At 44.5% G+C, this 15,202-nt stretch overlaps 1 protein-coding gene and 1 long non-coding RNA gene across 2 annotated transcripts in view; both read right to left on the reverse strand.

Moving 5' to 3' along the window:
• Positions 1-15,202, reverse strand: part of LOC142246722 (uncharacterized) — a 294,524-nt gene that overhangs the window by 76,669 nt on the left and 202,653 nt on the right. The gene's annotated exons all lie outside the window — the stretch shown is intronic.
• On the reverse strand, positions 664-7,048 carry LOC142245474 (uncharacterized). Its single transcript, XR_012724774.1, has 2 exons — positions 6,981-7,048; positions 664-1,606 (listed from the first exon to the last, which is right to left on the reverse strand). It is a non-coding gene; the product is annotated as an uncharacterized LOC142245474 (long non-coding RNA).

Genomic DNA, 15,202 nt, shown 5'->3' on the forward strand with positions numbered 1-15,202 from the left:
TATAAGAGCCCAGGCCACTGTGTAGAACATAAAAAACCACTTTATAATACCTAGAAGGTTGCTCCAGTGCAGACTAGTTGGATGGGTGGTGAAGTTCTCCAGCACTGGAGCCTCCTCTTTCAGCCATCTTAGCCCTTCTTCTGAAGCAGGCTTGGATGACGCGCCCTACGTCATGCACACAGGCCGGTATTGAAGTCCTGCGCAGGACCTCAGTGCCAGCGAGTGTGTATGCACGCCGGTTTCAGAAGAAAGAGAACAAAGATGGCCAAAAGAGGAGGCGCCGTTACCGGAGAACAGCACCACCCATCCAACTAGTCTGCACTGGAGCAACCTTCTAGGTGAGTATTATAAAATGTTTTTTTACGTTCTACACAGCGGCCTGGGCTCTTATATACAGCATGTTAGAATGCTGTATATAAGTGCGCACTGGTGGTGGCTGCAGCTTATAGGCCACAAAACTAGTGACAGGTTCACTTTAATAGGAGCTGTGATTGGTTGCTATAGGCAACGGAAACATTTTTAGTATAAGAAGATTATGTGTGAGGTAATATAATATCGGTGAAGAGACTGACAGGGAAAGAGGCAGGCAGGGATACAGACAGACAGGGAAAGAGGCAGACAGACAGGGAAATATGCAAAACGAAAAACGACCAGACGTCCTGATTGCAGGTGAAAAAAAAATATATATTTATTCATCAGATAAGGTGGACACACCATGTGATTAAAAACAACAAGAAAAACAGGGGTTACTGGCATAATCACGGTCCTCACAACATTGGTGGCTATATAGGGTAGTCTGACATAGGTACCATTAAAATTAATAATACAGCCAATATATATATATATATATATTAAACAAAAAAACTTACGGCACATTGCTTAGCAAAATAGGGTCAACAACAATACAATGAAAGGTGCCGAACCCATACCACTCCAATAAGCATGAAAACAAGGAGAACAAGGAGTTTTAAAGGTACAAAGTTAAAAGGTAATTTTTATTAGAACAAATGTATTAAAAAATAGAATTGTGCATTTTTCCATAAGACACAGTTATAGTACAATATTAACAGCAAATACGATTGGTACAAAAGAATGGTACAGTGGGTACACAGGTGAGAGTGAACCTAAAGAACGCCCCAAAACAGATGACCTAAAGAGTAAAGGCCGAAACAACGGCTAAAAATGAAGGTCAAAGAAGTGAAAACCTGGGCGCCCGGTCCACAAACACCTGCAGATGGTGAGCGATGACCATGGGAACGGACGCATACTGGAATCATAAGACGCCGCAGGGGGGCAGGAGGGGGTGACGCAACCCGGACATGCGCACTTCCAAAACCACCAAATGTATCGAAAAACCAGAAAGGATAACATATATCATATACACGACAAAAAGATTTCACAAATATACATTTTAGATGTAATACATGATGTCCAAAATGGGCAAAGAAGATCCAAGAATATGGTTTCCGTAGATGTTCAAAGGTGGTCCCAATGAAGTTGTATAATATGAATGTTGACATTTGGTTAAATAGATATCCAAAAACAGGTCCATGAGAGGTTGAAGAATAGACCAAATAAAAAATGTCCATCAACAATTTTTAGGATACTGCAAAGCACAAGCAAACAGAAATACAATATCAGCAGAGTGAAAAATTAAAAAAGACATTGTAAAATAATAAAAATGTAAAACACAAAAAAGCACCCAGAATCGCATAATGATGATACAGCAATTTATAAGAAAGAAGAAAAACTCAAATTTTCATTAAGTCCCCTAGGACTCAAAGTGTCAAGTGCCACTATCCATTTCGCCTCCCTTTGTGCCAATATTTTCTTCATATTGCCACCTCTGATACCCCCATGTATCAGATCGATCCCAAGAAATCTAAGGGATTGAGCGTCGCAGTCATGGAATAGTCGAAAATGTCGGGGTAAAGTTTTTAAAGAAGCCACATCCACCACCGTCCTTGCTGCGCAAATGTCTCTCACGTGCTCGCGGATCCTCACTCGAAGTTCCCTTGAGGTGAGGCCGATGTAGATTTTTGAACACCCACATGTGGCATAATAGATGACATAAGAACTGCCACATGAGATGTATTCATTGATGTAAAAAGTCCGCGTTCCATCACTGGATTTAAATGTAGAGCACCGAGAGACATTCGCGCACGCAAGGCAATGGCCACAAGGATATGACCCCTTGATCGGACGGCTATATCCAAATAAGCCACCAATCTTGGGGGCATTTGCGTATGAAGGCGCACAGGCCACGCCCATGGCTGTGCCCCGCCTCTGTAAATAATAAAAATCTTTAAAAGTAAAAAAATTGTGTGTCAGGACAAAGTGGAGGAGCTCTAAGATCTTAGAGCTCCTCCACTTTGTCCTGACACACAATTTTTTTACTTTTAAAGATTCTTATTATTTACAGAGGCGGGGCACAGCCATGGGCGCGGATCCTCCACGTGGAGCACTCCTTCCTGCAGGCTCTGGTTACTGGCGTCCCAGGTATCATCGCTGATTGTTTGCTAACTGACACTTGGCGATCAGCACAAGCATAGGCTTTGGGCGTACATCCGGTTGGCATTGTGCACCGGCGTCCTAGGTATCATTGCTGCTTTTCTGTTAGCTGCTTATTTGGCAATTATTTTAGGCTTAAGCATTTGGACGTACATCCGGTCATTATGTATTTTGCACCGGCGTCCTAGGCATTAACGCTGACTTTTTGCCAGCTGTATATTCAGCGATCAGCCCCTGTTTTTGGACTTACACCCGGTCATCATTGCCTGCTTTTTCATCGCTCACCATCTGCAGGTGTTTGTGGACCGGGCGCCCAGGTTTTCACTTCTTTGACCTTCATTTTTAGCCGTTGTTTCGGCCTTTACTCTTTAGGTCATCTGTTTTGGGGCGTTCTTTAGGTTCACTCTCACCTGTGTACCCACTGTACCATTCTTTTGTACCAATCGTATTTGCTGGTAATATTGTACTATAACTGTGTCTTATGGAAAAATGCACAATTCTATTTTTTAATACATTTGTTCTAATAAAAATTACCTTTTAACTTTGTACCTTTAAAACTCCTTGTTTTTATATATATATATATATATATATATATATACACATACATACATACATATATATATATATATATATATATATAGTATTCTGTATATTTTCTCTATAAGATAAATTGGTATTTTTTTCAGTTGTCCAGTCTTGATGATAGTGTTCCTGCATTATAAAAAACAAGTATTCACATACATTGTCTGGATGTATTATTAATTTCAATGGTACCTATATCAGGCTACCCTATATAGCCACCAATGTTGTGAGGAACGTGAGTATGCCATGAAACCCTGTTCTTATTGTTTTTAATCACATGGTGTGTCCACCTTATTTGAGGAAAGCAAATCAATAAACATATTTTTTCACCTGCAATCAGGACGTCTGGTCGTTTTTTCTTTTTGCTTTCATTTTGGTTGTTCCAATTGCAACCTGTCCAGTATATATATATGTAGTCAATAAGTTGCTGTCAATGCTGCATTAGACTCAGATTTATATACAAATAATCAATATGCTACTATTTTCCCTGTGGCTTTTGCTTTTCTGTAGACAGGGAAAGAGACAGACAGAGATAGACAGAGAGACAGAAACTTGGAGAGACAGATAGAGACTTGGAGAGAGGGAGAGTGCCAGAGAGACAGTTACTATCCTGGGCTTCGCCCGGGTTAATAACTGCTGTTAACAAAATAGAATGTATTAACAAAAATGTATTCTGCACACAAACACCACAAAACAAATAGATAGAAATGTAATTATAATGTCTATCTCCCCCTCTGTATATCTCTCTGTCTCTCTCTGTCTGTCTGTCTCTTTCCCTGTGTCTGACTGTCTCTGTCTATTTCTCCGTCTGTCTCAATCTCTTTCCCTGTCTGTCTCTTTCCCTGTGTCTGTCTCTTTGTCTGTCTCTTTGCCTGTCTGTCTCTTTTCCTCTCTTTCCCTGTCTGTCTGTTTCCCTGTGTCTGTCTCTGTCTCTTAACCTGTCTTTCTCTTTCCCTCTCTGTCTCTTTCCCTGTCAGTCTGTCTCTTTCCCTGTCAGTCTGTCTCTTTGTGTCTGTCTCTTACCCTGTCTATGTCTGTTTCTTACCCTGTCTGTGTCTGCCTCTTTCCCTGTCTGTGTTTGTCTCTTTCCCTGGCTGCATTGTGACATGCCAACATTCCATATAAGCGCATGGCTGCGCATTCTTCTGAAGTTCTGGCTGCACTGTTGCTCCCAGCTCCATTCACTTTAATGGAGGCAGGTTTTTTGGTGAATAACTGTAAAGTTCGGGGTTAAAATTTCCCCTCAAAACATAGCCTATGACGCTCTCGTCCAGAAGTGTGAGTGTGCAAAATTTTGTGGCTGTAGCTGCGACGGTGCAGATGCCAATCCCAGACATACACACACACACACACACACACACACATTCAGCTTTATATGCAGTCATATGAAAAAGTTTGGGCACCCCTATTAATGTTAAACTTTTTTCTTTATAAAAATTTGGGTTTTTGCAACAGCTATTTCAGTTTCATATATCTAATAAATGATGGACTGAGTAATATTTCTGGATTGAAATGAGGTTTATTGTACTAACAGAAAATGTGCAATCCACATTTAAACAAAATTTGACCGGTGCAAAAGTATGGGCACCCTTATCAATTTCTTGATTTGAACCCTCCTAACTACTTTTTACTGACTTACTAAAGCACTAAATTGGTTTTGTAACCTCATTGAGCTTTATCCAATCATGGGAAAAGGTATTTAAGGTGGCCACATGCAAGTTGTTCTCCTATTTGAATCTCCTATGAAGAGTGGCATCATGGGCTCCTCAAAACAACTCTCAAATGATCTGAAAACAAAGATTATTCAACATAGTTGTTCAGGGGAAGGATACAAAAAGTTGTCTCAGAGATTTAAACTGTCAGTTTCCACTGTGAGGAACATAGTAAGGAAATGGAAGAACATAGGTACAGTTCTTTTTAAGCCCAGAAGTGGCAGGCCAAGAAAAATATCAGAAAGGCAGAGAAGAATAATGGTGGGAACAGTCAAGGACAATCCACAGACCACCTCCAAAGACCTGCAGCATCATCTTGCTGCAGATGGTGTCAATGTGCATCGGTCAACGATACAGTGCACGTTGCACAAGGAGAAGCTGTATGGGAGAGTGATGCGAAAGAAACAGTTTCTGCAAGCACGACACAAACAGAGTCGCCTGAGGTATGCAAAAGCACATTTGGACAAGCCAGTTACATTTTGGAAGAAGGTCCTGTGGACTGATGAAACAAAGATTGAGTTGTTTGGTCATACAAAAAGGCGTTATGCATGGAGGCAAAAAAACACGGCATTCCAAGAAAAGCACTTGCTACCAACAGTAAAATTTGGTAGAGGTTCCATCATGCTTTGGGGCTGTGTGGCCAATGCCGGCACCGGGAATCTTGTTAAAGTTGAGGGTTGCATGGATTCAACTCAGTATCAGCAGATTCTTGACAATAATGTGCAAGAATCAGTGACGAAGTTGAAGTTACGCAGGGAATGGATATTTCAGAAAGACAATGATCCAAAACACCGCTCCAAATCTACTCAGGCATTCATGCAGAGGAACAATTACAATGTTCTGGAATGGCCATCCCAGTCCCCAGACCTGAATATCATTGAACATCTGTGGGATGATTTGAAGCGGCTGTCTATGCTCGGCAACCATCAAACTTAACTGAACTGGAATTGTTTTGTAAACAGGAATGGTCAAATATACCTTCATCCAGGATCCAGGAACTCATTAAAAGCTACAGGAAGCGACTAGAGGCTGTTATTTTTGCAAAAGGAGGATCTACAAAATATCAATGTCACTTTTATGATGAGGTGCCCATACTTTTGCACTGGTCAAATTTTGTTTAAATGCACATTTTCTGTTAGTACAATAAACCTCATTTCAATCCAGAAATATTACTCAGTCCATCAGTTAATAGATATATGAAACTGAAATAGCTGCTGCAAAAACCCAAATTGTTATAAAGAAAAAAGGTTAACATTAATAGGGGTGCCCAAACTTTTTCATATGACATATATAAATTATATATATATATATATATAATAATAATTAATAATAATTTTATTCATTTATATAGCGCTGTTAATTCCACAGCGCTTTACATACATTGGTAACACTGTCCCCATTAGGGCTCACAATCTAGATTCCCTGTCTATAGGTCTTTGGAGTGTGGGAGGAAACCGGAGAACCCGGAGGAAACCCACGCAAACACGGGGAGAACATACAAACTCCTTGCAGATGGTGTCCTTGGTGGGATTTGAACCCAGGACCCCAGCGCTGCAAGACTCCAGTGCTAACCACTGAGCCACCGTGCCGCCCATATATATATATATATAATCTATGCAGATACTCAAGAGTTGCACCATGTATATAAGACAGGACACGTATGCTAAGCTCCAAAATATATGCTGCAAGCCATTATATACACAGCTCAACACTATATACTGTGGAGCGGTGTATATACTACATAGTGTAGAGATGTGTATATACTGTAGTGTGGATTCCGCAATATATACACAGGGCCAAACTATATAAACATCTCTACACTATATACATACACACACACAACTCTACATTATATACTATATATACCCAGCACTATACTATATTCTGCTGTATACATCAGATATGATACACAAAGACTGGTGTTTATACATCCCATGGGAGATACGGTAGTAACTGCAGGCATATATCCTGGCTTATATACAGATGCATATATATAGGCAGGATTCCACACAGACACAGGCAGGTTTATATACTGTATATATAAATATATATATAGCCTGGCATGTGAAATAGAACAAACAAAAAGTAAATACAGAAAGAGACCATCAGTATATAAAGACTGCAATAAGTAACGGGTACAGAGAAAACCACATGTTCCAAATATCATGCACTTACCTCAGAGGAATGGCAGTGTGTGTGTGCTGCTCGGCAGTGTGTGTGTGCTGCTCAGGCAGTGTGTGTCACCATGAGGCAGGGGGTGTAAAAGGGGCTAACTGGAAGTGACAAAGCTGGAGCAGCAGGAAGTGGGGCATGGAATGTGTATAAGGAATAGCGCAGGAAGTGCGGCCAAGAAAGGAGGAGCAACAGGACGGAAGTGGGGCAATGTCTGTACAATAAAGATAGCTGAAGTAAGGACTAAAGGGTACTTCTCACATAGCGAGATCGTTGCTAAGGCTGGTTTCACACTACGTTTATTTAACATGCGTCAGGAACGTTTTTTTGCTGCAAAAGCGGATCCTGCTTTTACAGCAAAAAACGCATGCAAACGCATCTGTTATTTTGCAGGATCCTGTCACTGGATGTTTAGGGGCGGGCATTGGAGTCATGTGATCGGGAGTGAGGGGAACTAGACTGGGAGCCGGCTTCTGACAGCTGCAGACGCTGGTAACCAAGGTAAACATCGGGCTTGGATACCCGATATTTATCTTGGTTACGAGTGTCTGCAGCTGCTAGGAGCAGGGCTGCCTGCACACGTAACCAATGTAAACATCGGGTAACTAAGAGAAGTGGTTACCCGATATTTACCTTGGTTACGAGTGTCCGCAGCTCTCAGGTGGGAGAGAGAGGGAGGGGAGGAAGGGGGAAAGACAGAGATAGAGAGAGAGAGGGAGAGGGAGGGAGGAGGAGAGAGAGACAGATCACGCGAGACTGGTTCTGGGCATGCTCAGTAGAGCAAGCAGGATCCTGTCTATCAGCACGCCAGCGTTCACCTGCGTTTGCGTGCTGTTTAGTCAGGATCCGGTGACATGCAGTATTTGGACGCAGCTCAAAAACGCTACAAGTAGCGTTTTTGAAAGATGTTAAAAAACTGCAAGTCGCTGGATCCTCACTATAACGCACGCAAACGCAGGTGAACGCATGTTAACGCGAGTCCATTGCAAATGCATTGAAGTGAAAACGCATTTGCACTGGATCCGTTTTTCCGCTAAACAAACGTTATGGACGGATGTTAAATAAACGTAGTGTGAAACCAGCCTAAGTCACAGGTTTTGTGACGCAGCAGTGACCTCATCAGCGATCTCGCTGTGTGTGACACTAAGCAGCGACCTGGCCCCTGCTGTGAAATCGCTGATCATTACACACTGTTCTGGTTCATTTTTGGTCGTCGGGCTCCCGCGGGGCAGCACGCATCGGTGTGTTTGACATCTTACCCAACGACCTCGTTCGCAACTCACGTAGGCGTGTATCTTTGTTGTTTTCCGCGCCCTCTCTGTTACGATTGGTGATCGCTACTGCGCTCGAATTGGCCGCTTCCATCCTCAGTTCTGGCTTGTAGATCGCAGCACATTTCAGAGGGCTGAATTCACTTGTCCCGAAGCAGCAGATCGTAATATAGTCCATTCTGCATCGCTTCATCCGTTAAACAGTTCTTCTGGGAGTTGTACTCTGCAAGGTAGGCATCGTTTGGGGTCTCAAATGCGTTTTCATAATATTATCTCATTTATATGACATCTAACAATTATCTACTATCATTGTCCTATTCAACAGTGTTCATGCTTCTACACTTGCAAGCAAATGGTGGGAGGGCTTGGCTTCTATCCGTATACATGCTTTTGCATGAGCAGCCATTTTAGGGGGTCTCGTGTGCACACACCCATACAGTACGTATTTTTCTGTTTATTTTACCATGTACAGTAATAATAATAGCGTTATTATTTTATTGTAACTATTCTCATATTTTCCATTTCATTTTCATTTCCCTAGATTGCACAACATGAGCAATGGGGAGTGTAGTATTGTGGTGGCTGCTTTGCTGCTTGAGGCAGCTCGGCGATAAGGCACAGAAGAGGCGGCGCAAACAAAACCGTCGTATGTGGACCAGACAGTGGCTGCAGAAGAGGTCCGAATTGTCCCACATGCAACTGGTAAGAGAGTTACAGGAGAAGAATCCTCACGATTTCAGGAACTATCTACGGATGTCAGAGGAATCCTTCAAACTGTTACTGGAAAGAATTACGCCACTTATTCAACAGAAGGATACAGCAATGCGTGCTGCTGTCCCGGTAGACGAAAGATTGGCCGTCACGCTGCGTTTCCTCGCCACCGGGCATTGCAAGATTTACAGTTTTCTTCAGCCATTTCACGGCTCCTGCTCAGCGCTTTAATTCCGGAGACATGTAATGCAATTTTCCACTGTCTACGTAGCTATATTCAGTTTCCCAACACGGAGGAGGAATGGAGAAAGATTGCCTCAGATTTTGAGCAGCTCTAGCAGTTCCCTAGCTGTGGAGGGGCTTTGGATGGGAAACATGTCCATATAACTCAACCACCTAACAGCGAATCATATTTCTATAATTATAAGAGCTATTTTAGTGTCGTAGATAAATGGGAAAGATTCAGCTCACCCCTCTTCACTCCTGGTCACACCTACGACGCACGGAAACACCCTAACCCGGGTGGGAAATCACATGAAGAGTTAAGAAACAATATCCAGCGTCTTCAGGCAGGATTAGATGTAAAATGAAGTCTTTATTCGATATTAAAAATATTATCCATCAAAACACAGCAAAATACAGAGGCAGGTGGAAGAGAGGAGCTTTTTCCTATGCGTTTCGACCTATGCAGGTCTTAAGGTACCGTCACACATAACGAGATCGGTAGCGAGATCGCTGCTAAGTCACCGTTTGGTGACGTAGTAGCGATCCCGTTAGCGATCTCGTTGTGTGTGACACTTACCAGCGATCAGGCCCCTGCTGTGAGATCGCTAGTCGTTGCAGAATGGTCCAGGCCATTTTCTTCAAAGGTGATGTCCTGCTGGGCAGGACACATCGTTGTGTTGACACTGTGTGACAGGGTCACAGTGACTGCTGAGATCGTTATACAGGTCGCTACTGCGACCTGTATTGTTCCTGCATCGCTGGTAAGATCTGACTGTGTGACATCTCACCAGCGACCTCCCAGCGACTTACCAGCGATCCCTATCAGGTCACATCGTTTTCGGGATCGCTGGTAAGTCATTATGTGTGACTGGGCCTTTAAGGCCCCTTTACACACTGAGACTTTCTACCGATCCCACCAGCGATCCCAACCTGGCCGGGATCGCTACAAAGTCTCTGGTGAGTCGCTGGTGAGCTGTCAAACAGGCAGACCTGGCCAATGACGCAACAGCGATCCGGACCTGCAGAACGACCTAGTTAGTCATTGGGGACGTTGTAAAGCAGCTTTTTGAAAGGGAAGTCGCTAACGAAGTCGCTGTAAAGTCCCCTTTACACGCTGAGACTTTCTAGCGATCATGCTGCACAGCGGGAAACAAAGGACCAAAGAATGGTCCTGAACGATTTGTAACGATCAGCAACTTCCCAGCAGGGGCCAGGTCGCTGATGTGTTTCACACACTGCAATGTCGCTGGGGAGGTCGCTATTACGTCACAAAACCGGTGACGTTACAGCGATGTCGCTTGCGATGTTGCAGTGTGTAAAGCCACCTTAAGTCATGGAATGCGCATAAAAGTCTCCAAAGGGATATTTAACTTCAGTGCACATCACAAAAAGGTTGGATTAATTAAGTGGGAAACACACCCATCACACTCAATATAGACGGCACAAAAAAAAGGAAAAGTTAAAAAGAAATAGAGACAACTGCATTGAAAAAAATACAGATAAACAGACAATTGAATAAAAACATACAGGAATACTGATAAAAACTATTGTAGCTAAGGAAGCCAAATATTTGCTTGAGTAGAAAATTCCTTTCGCATCCTGGAAGGAAAAACAGAGAATTACTGATGAACTACAAGCAAAAAAGAATTTTTTAATTCATAGTGAATGCAACAAAAAACGCTGTTATAGTAGACATGAAGAATTAGTATTGGGCAATAGAAAGAGTTAACACTAGAACTACTGACTTTTTTTTTTTAATACATAGGACGAAGTAGTCAAAATGACTACCTCAGTAGTTCTAGTGTTAAAGCACATAGAAGCCGCATATGGGATACTATGTAAGCACCAGGACAGGAACCAGCTGGCGCTTTACATATGCGATCTCTCCCTGTGTTCATACTGTGCGGGATTTTGAGTGCCCAGTGTAAAAATATGGAAGGATCTTTAAAGAAGATCCCCCCTCCCCTAGATCTCCTCCAAGGAAACAATAATCCAGGGTGAATGAAGTAATAAAATTGTTATCACAGGCTGGAACAATATAGTAGATAACATTAAAATATGTGCATGAAAAATAGCAACCAATTACATTGTAAAGTGAACATCAGGAGAGAGATCGCTGCAGGAGCTGCATGAAAGAATCTCTGCTCATGTTCATGACATGTAAAGTTATAATACTCAGATTAAACGTCAAGGAAATGCTCCATTAGGTAATTAGTGAAAGCAGTAAAAGACGCTGTAAGGCTATGTGCGCATGCGTGCGCTCTGCACCGCACCGAAAAGGTGCGCTTCAGAGCGCAGCCGAAAAGCTGTGTTCTGAAGCGCATGGTGGCGGCGAGAACGTGCGCTCTGCCTGCAGCTCCTGCCATAGACAGAGCAGGGGCTGCCGGCAAAGCGCACGGAAGAAGTGACATGTCACTTCTTAGAACGCAGCGATTCGGGCAGCTGCCGAAGCGCTGCGTTCTAATATGCCACGTGCGCACGGCCCCTGCACAATCTCCATAGATTATGCAGGGGACGCAGGACGCATGAATTACGCACACGTGCGCACATAGCCTTAATCTGAGCAGACAATGCGAACCCCCTCTGTGTTAGGCCCGTTTCACACGTCAGTGAAAAACACAGACGTTTTTCACTGGCGTGTAAAACACGCACATGTCCCTGAGTGTACCGTGAATCACGGCACACGTGGGTTGTCTAAGTGCAATCCGGGCTCCGTTCTCCGTGGCCCGTGATTGCACTTAGAAATCAACTCACCTGCGCCTGCTCTCGTTCTCCGTGGTGCTGAATCCTCCCGCGACGCAGCATCCGGCCGGCGCTGACCCCTGCAGCAGCTGCTTCAGGGTCGGCTGTGTCGTGCATCATTAAGATGCGCGACAGTAATCAGCCGGCTTAGAAGCAGCAGGGAGAACGGGCTGCAGAGGACATCGCTGGACGCCGGGTGAGTTAAAATGTTTATTATTTTAAATGCACGTTTTTTTCTGGCACGTGTTTCACGGACCACACCACTGCGTGGTCCGTGGGACATCAGTGATGCCAGAAAAAAATGGACATGTCTCCGTGCAGCAATCACGCACACGCGGGTACTCCGCACGGAGACACGTGCAGTGAAAAATCACTGACGTGTGAGCAGACCCATTCATTATAATGGGTCTGCGTATGTCAGTGATTCTGGTACGTTTAAGGCTAGCGCCACACATCCGTGCTGCCGGCACGTGTTTGTCATTTTTTACACGTACCGGCGGCACGGAGACACGTTAACCAATGCTACCCTATTGTAGCAGGCACACACACGTAAAACCACACGGAACGTGTGTCCGTGTGCGTTTGTACGTGTGTGCGTTTTTCAAAGCGCTGACATGTCAGTTATTTCTCCCGCAGCACGGGTGTCACACGGCCCGCACCCGTACCACACGGGTGTAGTGTGGATGCGGTCCCGTGTGACACGCGCCGGAGAAAACACACATGTCAGTGAAAAAAAACAAAACATTAACTCACCTTCTCCAGCCCTCCTGTCTCTGCCGCTGCTGCCTCTTGCTGCCGACCGCCGCTCATTATTCTCATTGAATATTCACTCCACTGCCTGGCAGCAGCAGCAGCGGGGAGACGGGAGGGCTAGAGACCGAGGATCAGCACCACAGACAGCAGCGCGGACATCAGGAAGGACCAGGTGAGTATGTTAATTACCGGTTCTACGTGTGCTATCGCGGATAGCACACGTAGAACACACGTGTCACGCACGTACCAGAGACACATACTTACCTGCACGCAACACGCAGGGAAAATACGTGTCTCTCGGCACGTGCGTGAATTTCACGTGAGTGTGGCAGAAGCCTAAAAAAAAGCACAAACGTACCAGAATCACTGACGTGTGAAAGGGGCCTTATACTAAGCAGAATTCAAGTGCCCCGTACAGGATGTGGAAGGATCTTACGAGAACAAGCCCCACCACTTTGGGACTCCTCCAATGATACAGTAATTCAAGGTAAATGTAATAACAATAATGTTGTCACAAGCTGTGAAAAATATATAATTATAGACAGTAAAAAGTGTGAATGCAAGTTGAGCATCAACCCGCACTGTAAAATGAACAGGAGAAGAGAGATCACCAAGCATACTGCATAATGAGATCTCTCCTCATGTTCATACCATGCGGGACTCTGGTGCCCAACTTAAAAATCCAGAAAGACTCTCTATTGAGAATCTTTCTTCTAAGATCCCCTCCTCTCGCAGGTTTATAAACTTTTTCGATACCAGCAAAGACAAGGGAATCCAGACACCTGTTATGAACAGTAGTGAAGTGCCTGGAAACCGCTGATACATTTACCGCGGAGGAATTGAGAGTGTCAGACATGTGTCTACGTATTCGTTGTTTAAGGGGGCAACTTGTGCATCCAACATATTGTATACGGCAAGAAGTACATTCAATTAGATATATGACATTGGGAGTATTGCAGTTTATGAAATCTTTAATGTTGTAAGAAGAACCTGTATATGTAGAAGTGAATGATTTACATTTTCTTGCATGTTTGATTTTTTTAATATCGAATAAAGACTTCATTTTACATCTAATCCTCCTGGAGACGCTGGATATTGTTTCTTAAAGGGGGCTTTACACACTACAACATCGCTAATGTGATCTCGTTGGGGTCACGGAATTCGTGACGCACATCCGGCCACATTAACGATGCCGTTGCGTGTGACACCTATGAGCGATTTTGCATCGTCGTATAAACGTGCAAAATCGCTCATCGGTGACATGAGGGTCCATTCTCGATTATCGTTACTGCAGCAGTAACGAAGTTGTTCCTCGCTCCTGCGGCAGCACACATCCCTCCATGTGACACCGCAGGAACGAGGAAGCTCTCCTTACCTGCCTCCCGGCCACAATGCGGAAGGAAGGAGGTGGGCGGGATGTTACGTCCCGCTCATCTCCGCTCCTCCGCTGCTATTGGGCGGCGGTTCAGTGACGCTGCTGTGACGCCGCACGGACCGCCCCCTTAGAAAGGAGGCGGTTTGCCGGTCACAGAGACGTCGCTAGGCAGGTAAGTAGTGTGACGGCTCTGGGCGATGTTGTGCGCCACGGGCACCGATTTGCCCGTGTCGCACAACAGATGGGGGCGGGTACCCACACTAGCAATATCGGTACTGATATCTCAGTGTGTAAAGCGGCCTTAACTCTATTTTAGTGTCATCCTGATGGCCTTGGTGAACGCTAATTACGAGTTTATATTTGTTGATGTTGGCATGAACGGCAGGGTTTCCGATGGGGGTGTTTTAGAGCATACACGCTTTGGCGGGCATTTGAACAACTGTGACCTGCACTTGCCTCCCAACTCAGAGACTACAAGCAACCTTAATTTTGTTTTTGTTGGCGATGAAGCCTTCCCGCTTCATCCCAATCTTATAAAACCGTTCCCCCCAAAAAATCTTACGGAGGAAAGATGCATTTTCAATTACCGATTGTCACAGGCATGCCGGGTAGTTGAAAATGCTTTCGGTATCATGGCCAATCGCTTCAGTGTTTTCCACACGCCCATTAACATGAAGCTAGAATCAATAGACTCAGTTATTTTGGCCTGTTGTGTGCTTCATAACTTTCTTCGTCGGCGTGATACTAAGGCTGGACTCACACGAACTTATGGCATCCGATGCGAGAGCATCGGATGCGATATGCTAATGTCCCCCGGCTCAGGCTCTGCTGCGAGCGTGAGCCGAGTGTCATGCAACTGTAACCCGATCTTGCGATCGGGTCACAGCTGTGAAGCTGAGTGCAGGCGCTGCGGAGAAGAGGGAGGGGTTAATCCTCCCATCTCCTCCACTGTCAGCCTGTGCGTATATCGCACTGCACTGGGATAACATCCGAGTGCAGTCCGATGTATCTCTCGCATCCATTCACTTGAATGGGTGCGAGAGATACGGCGGTAGCAGCAAAACGCAGCATGCTGCCGCTTTTCTCGCATCCAGAATCTGGATGCGAGAAAAGCTGACCAGCAGCTCAACCTCATTGCCTAACATTGG

The sequence above is a fragment of the Anomaloglossus baeobatrachus genome, chromosome 7 (assembly GCF_048569485.1).
Source record: "Anomaloglossus baeobatrachus isolate aAnoBae1 chromosome 7, aAnoBae1.hap1, whole genome shotgun sequence".
NCBI classification, from domain to species: domain Eukaryota; kingdom Metazoa; phylum Chordata; class Amphibia; order Anura; family Aromobatidae; genus Anomaloglossus; species Anomaloglossus baeobatrachus.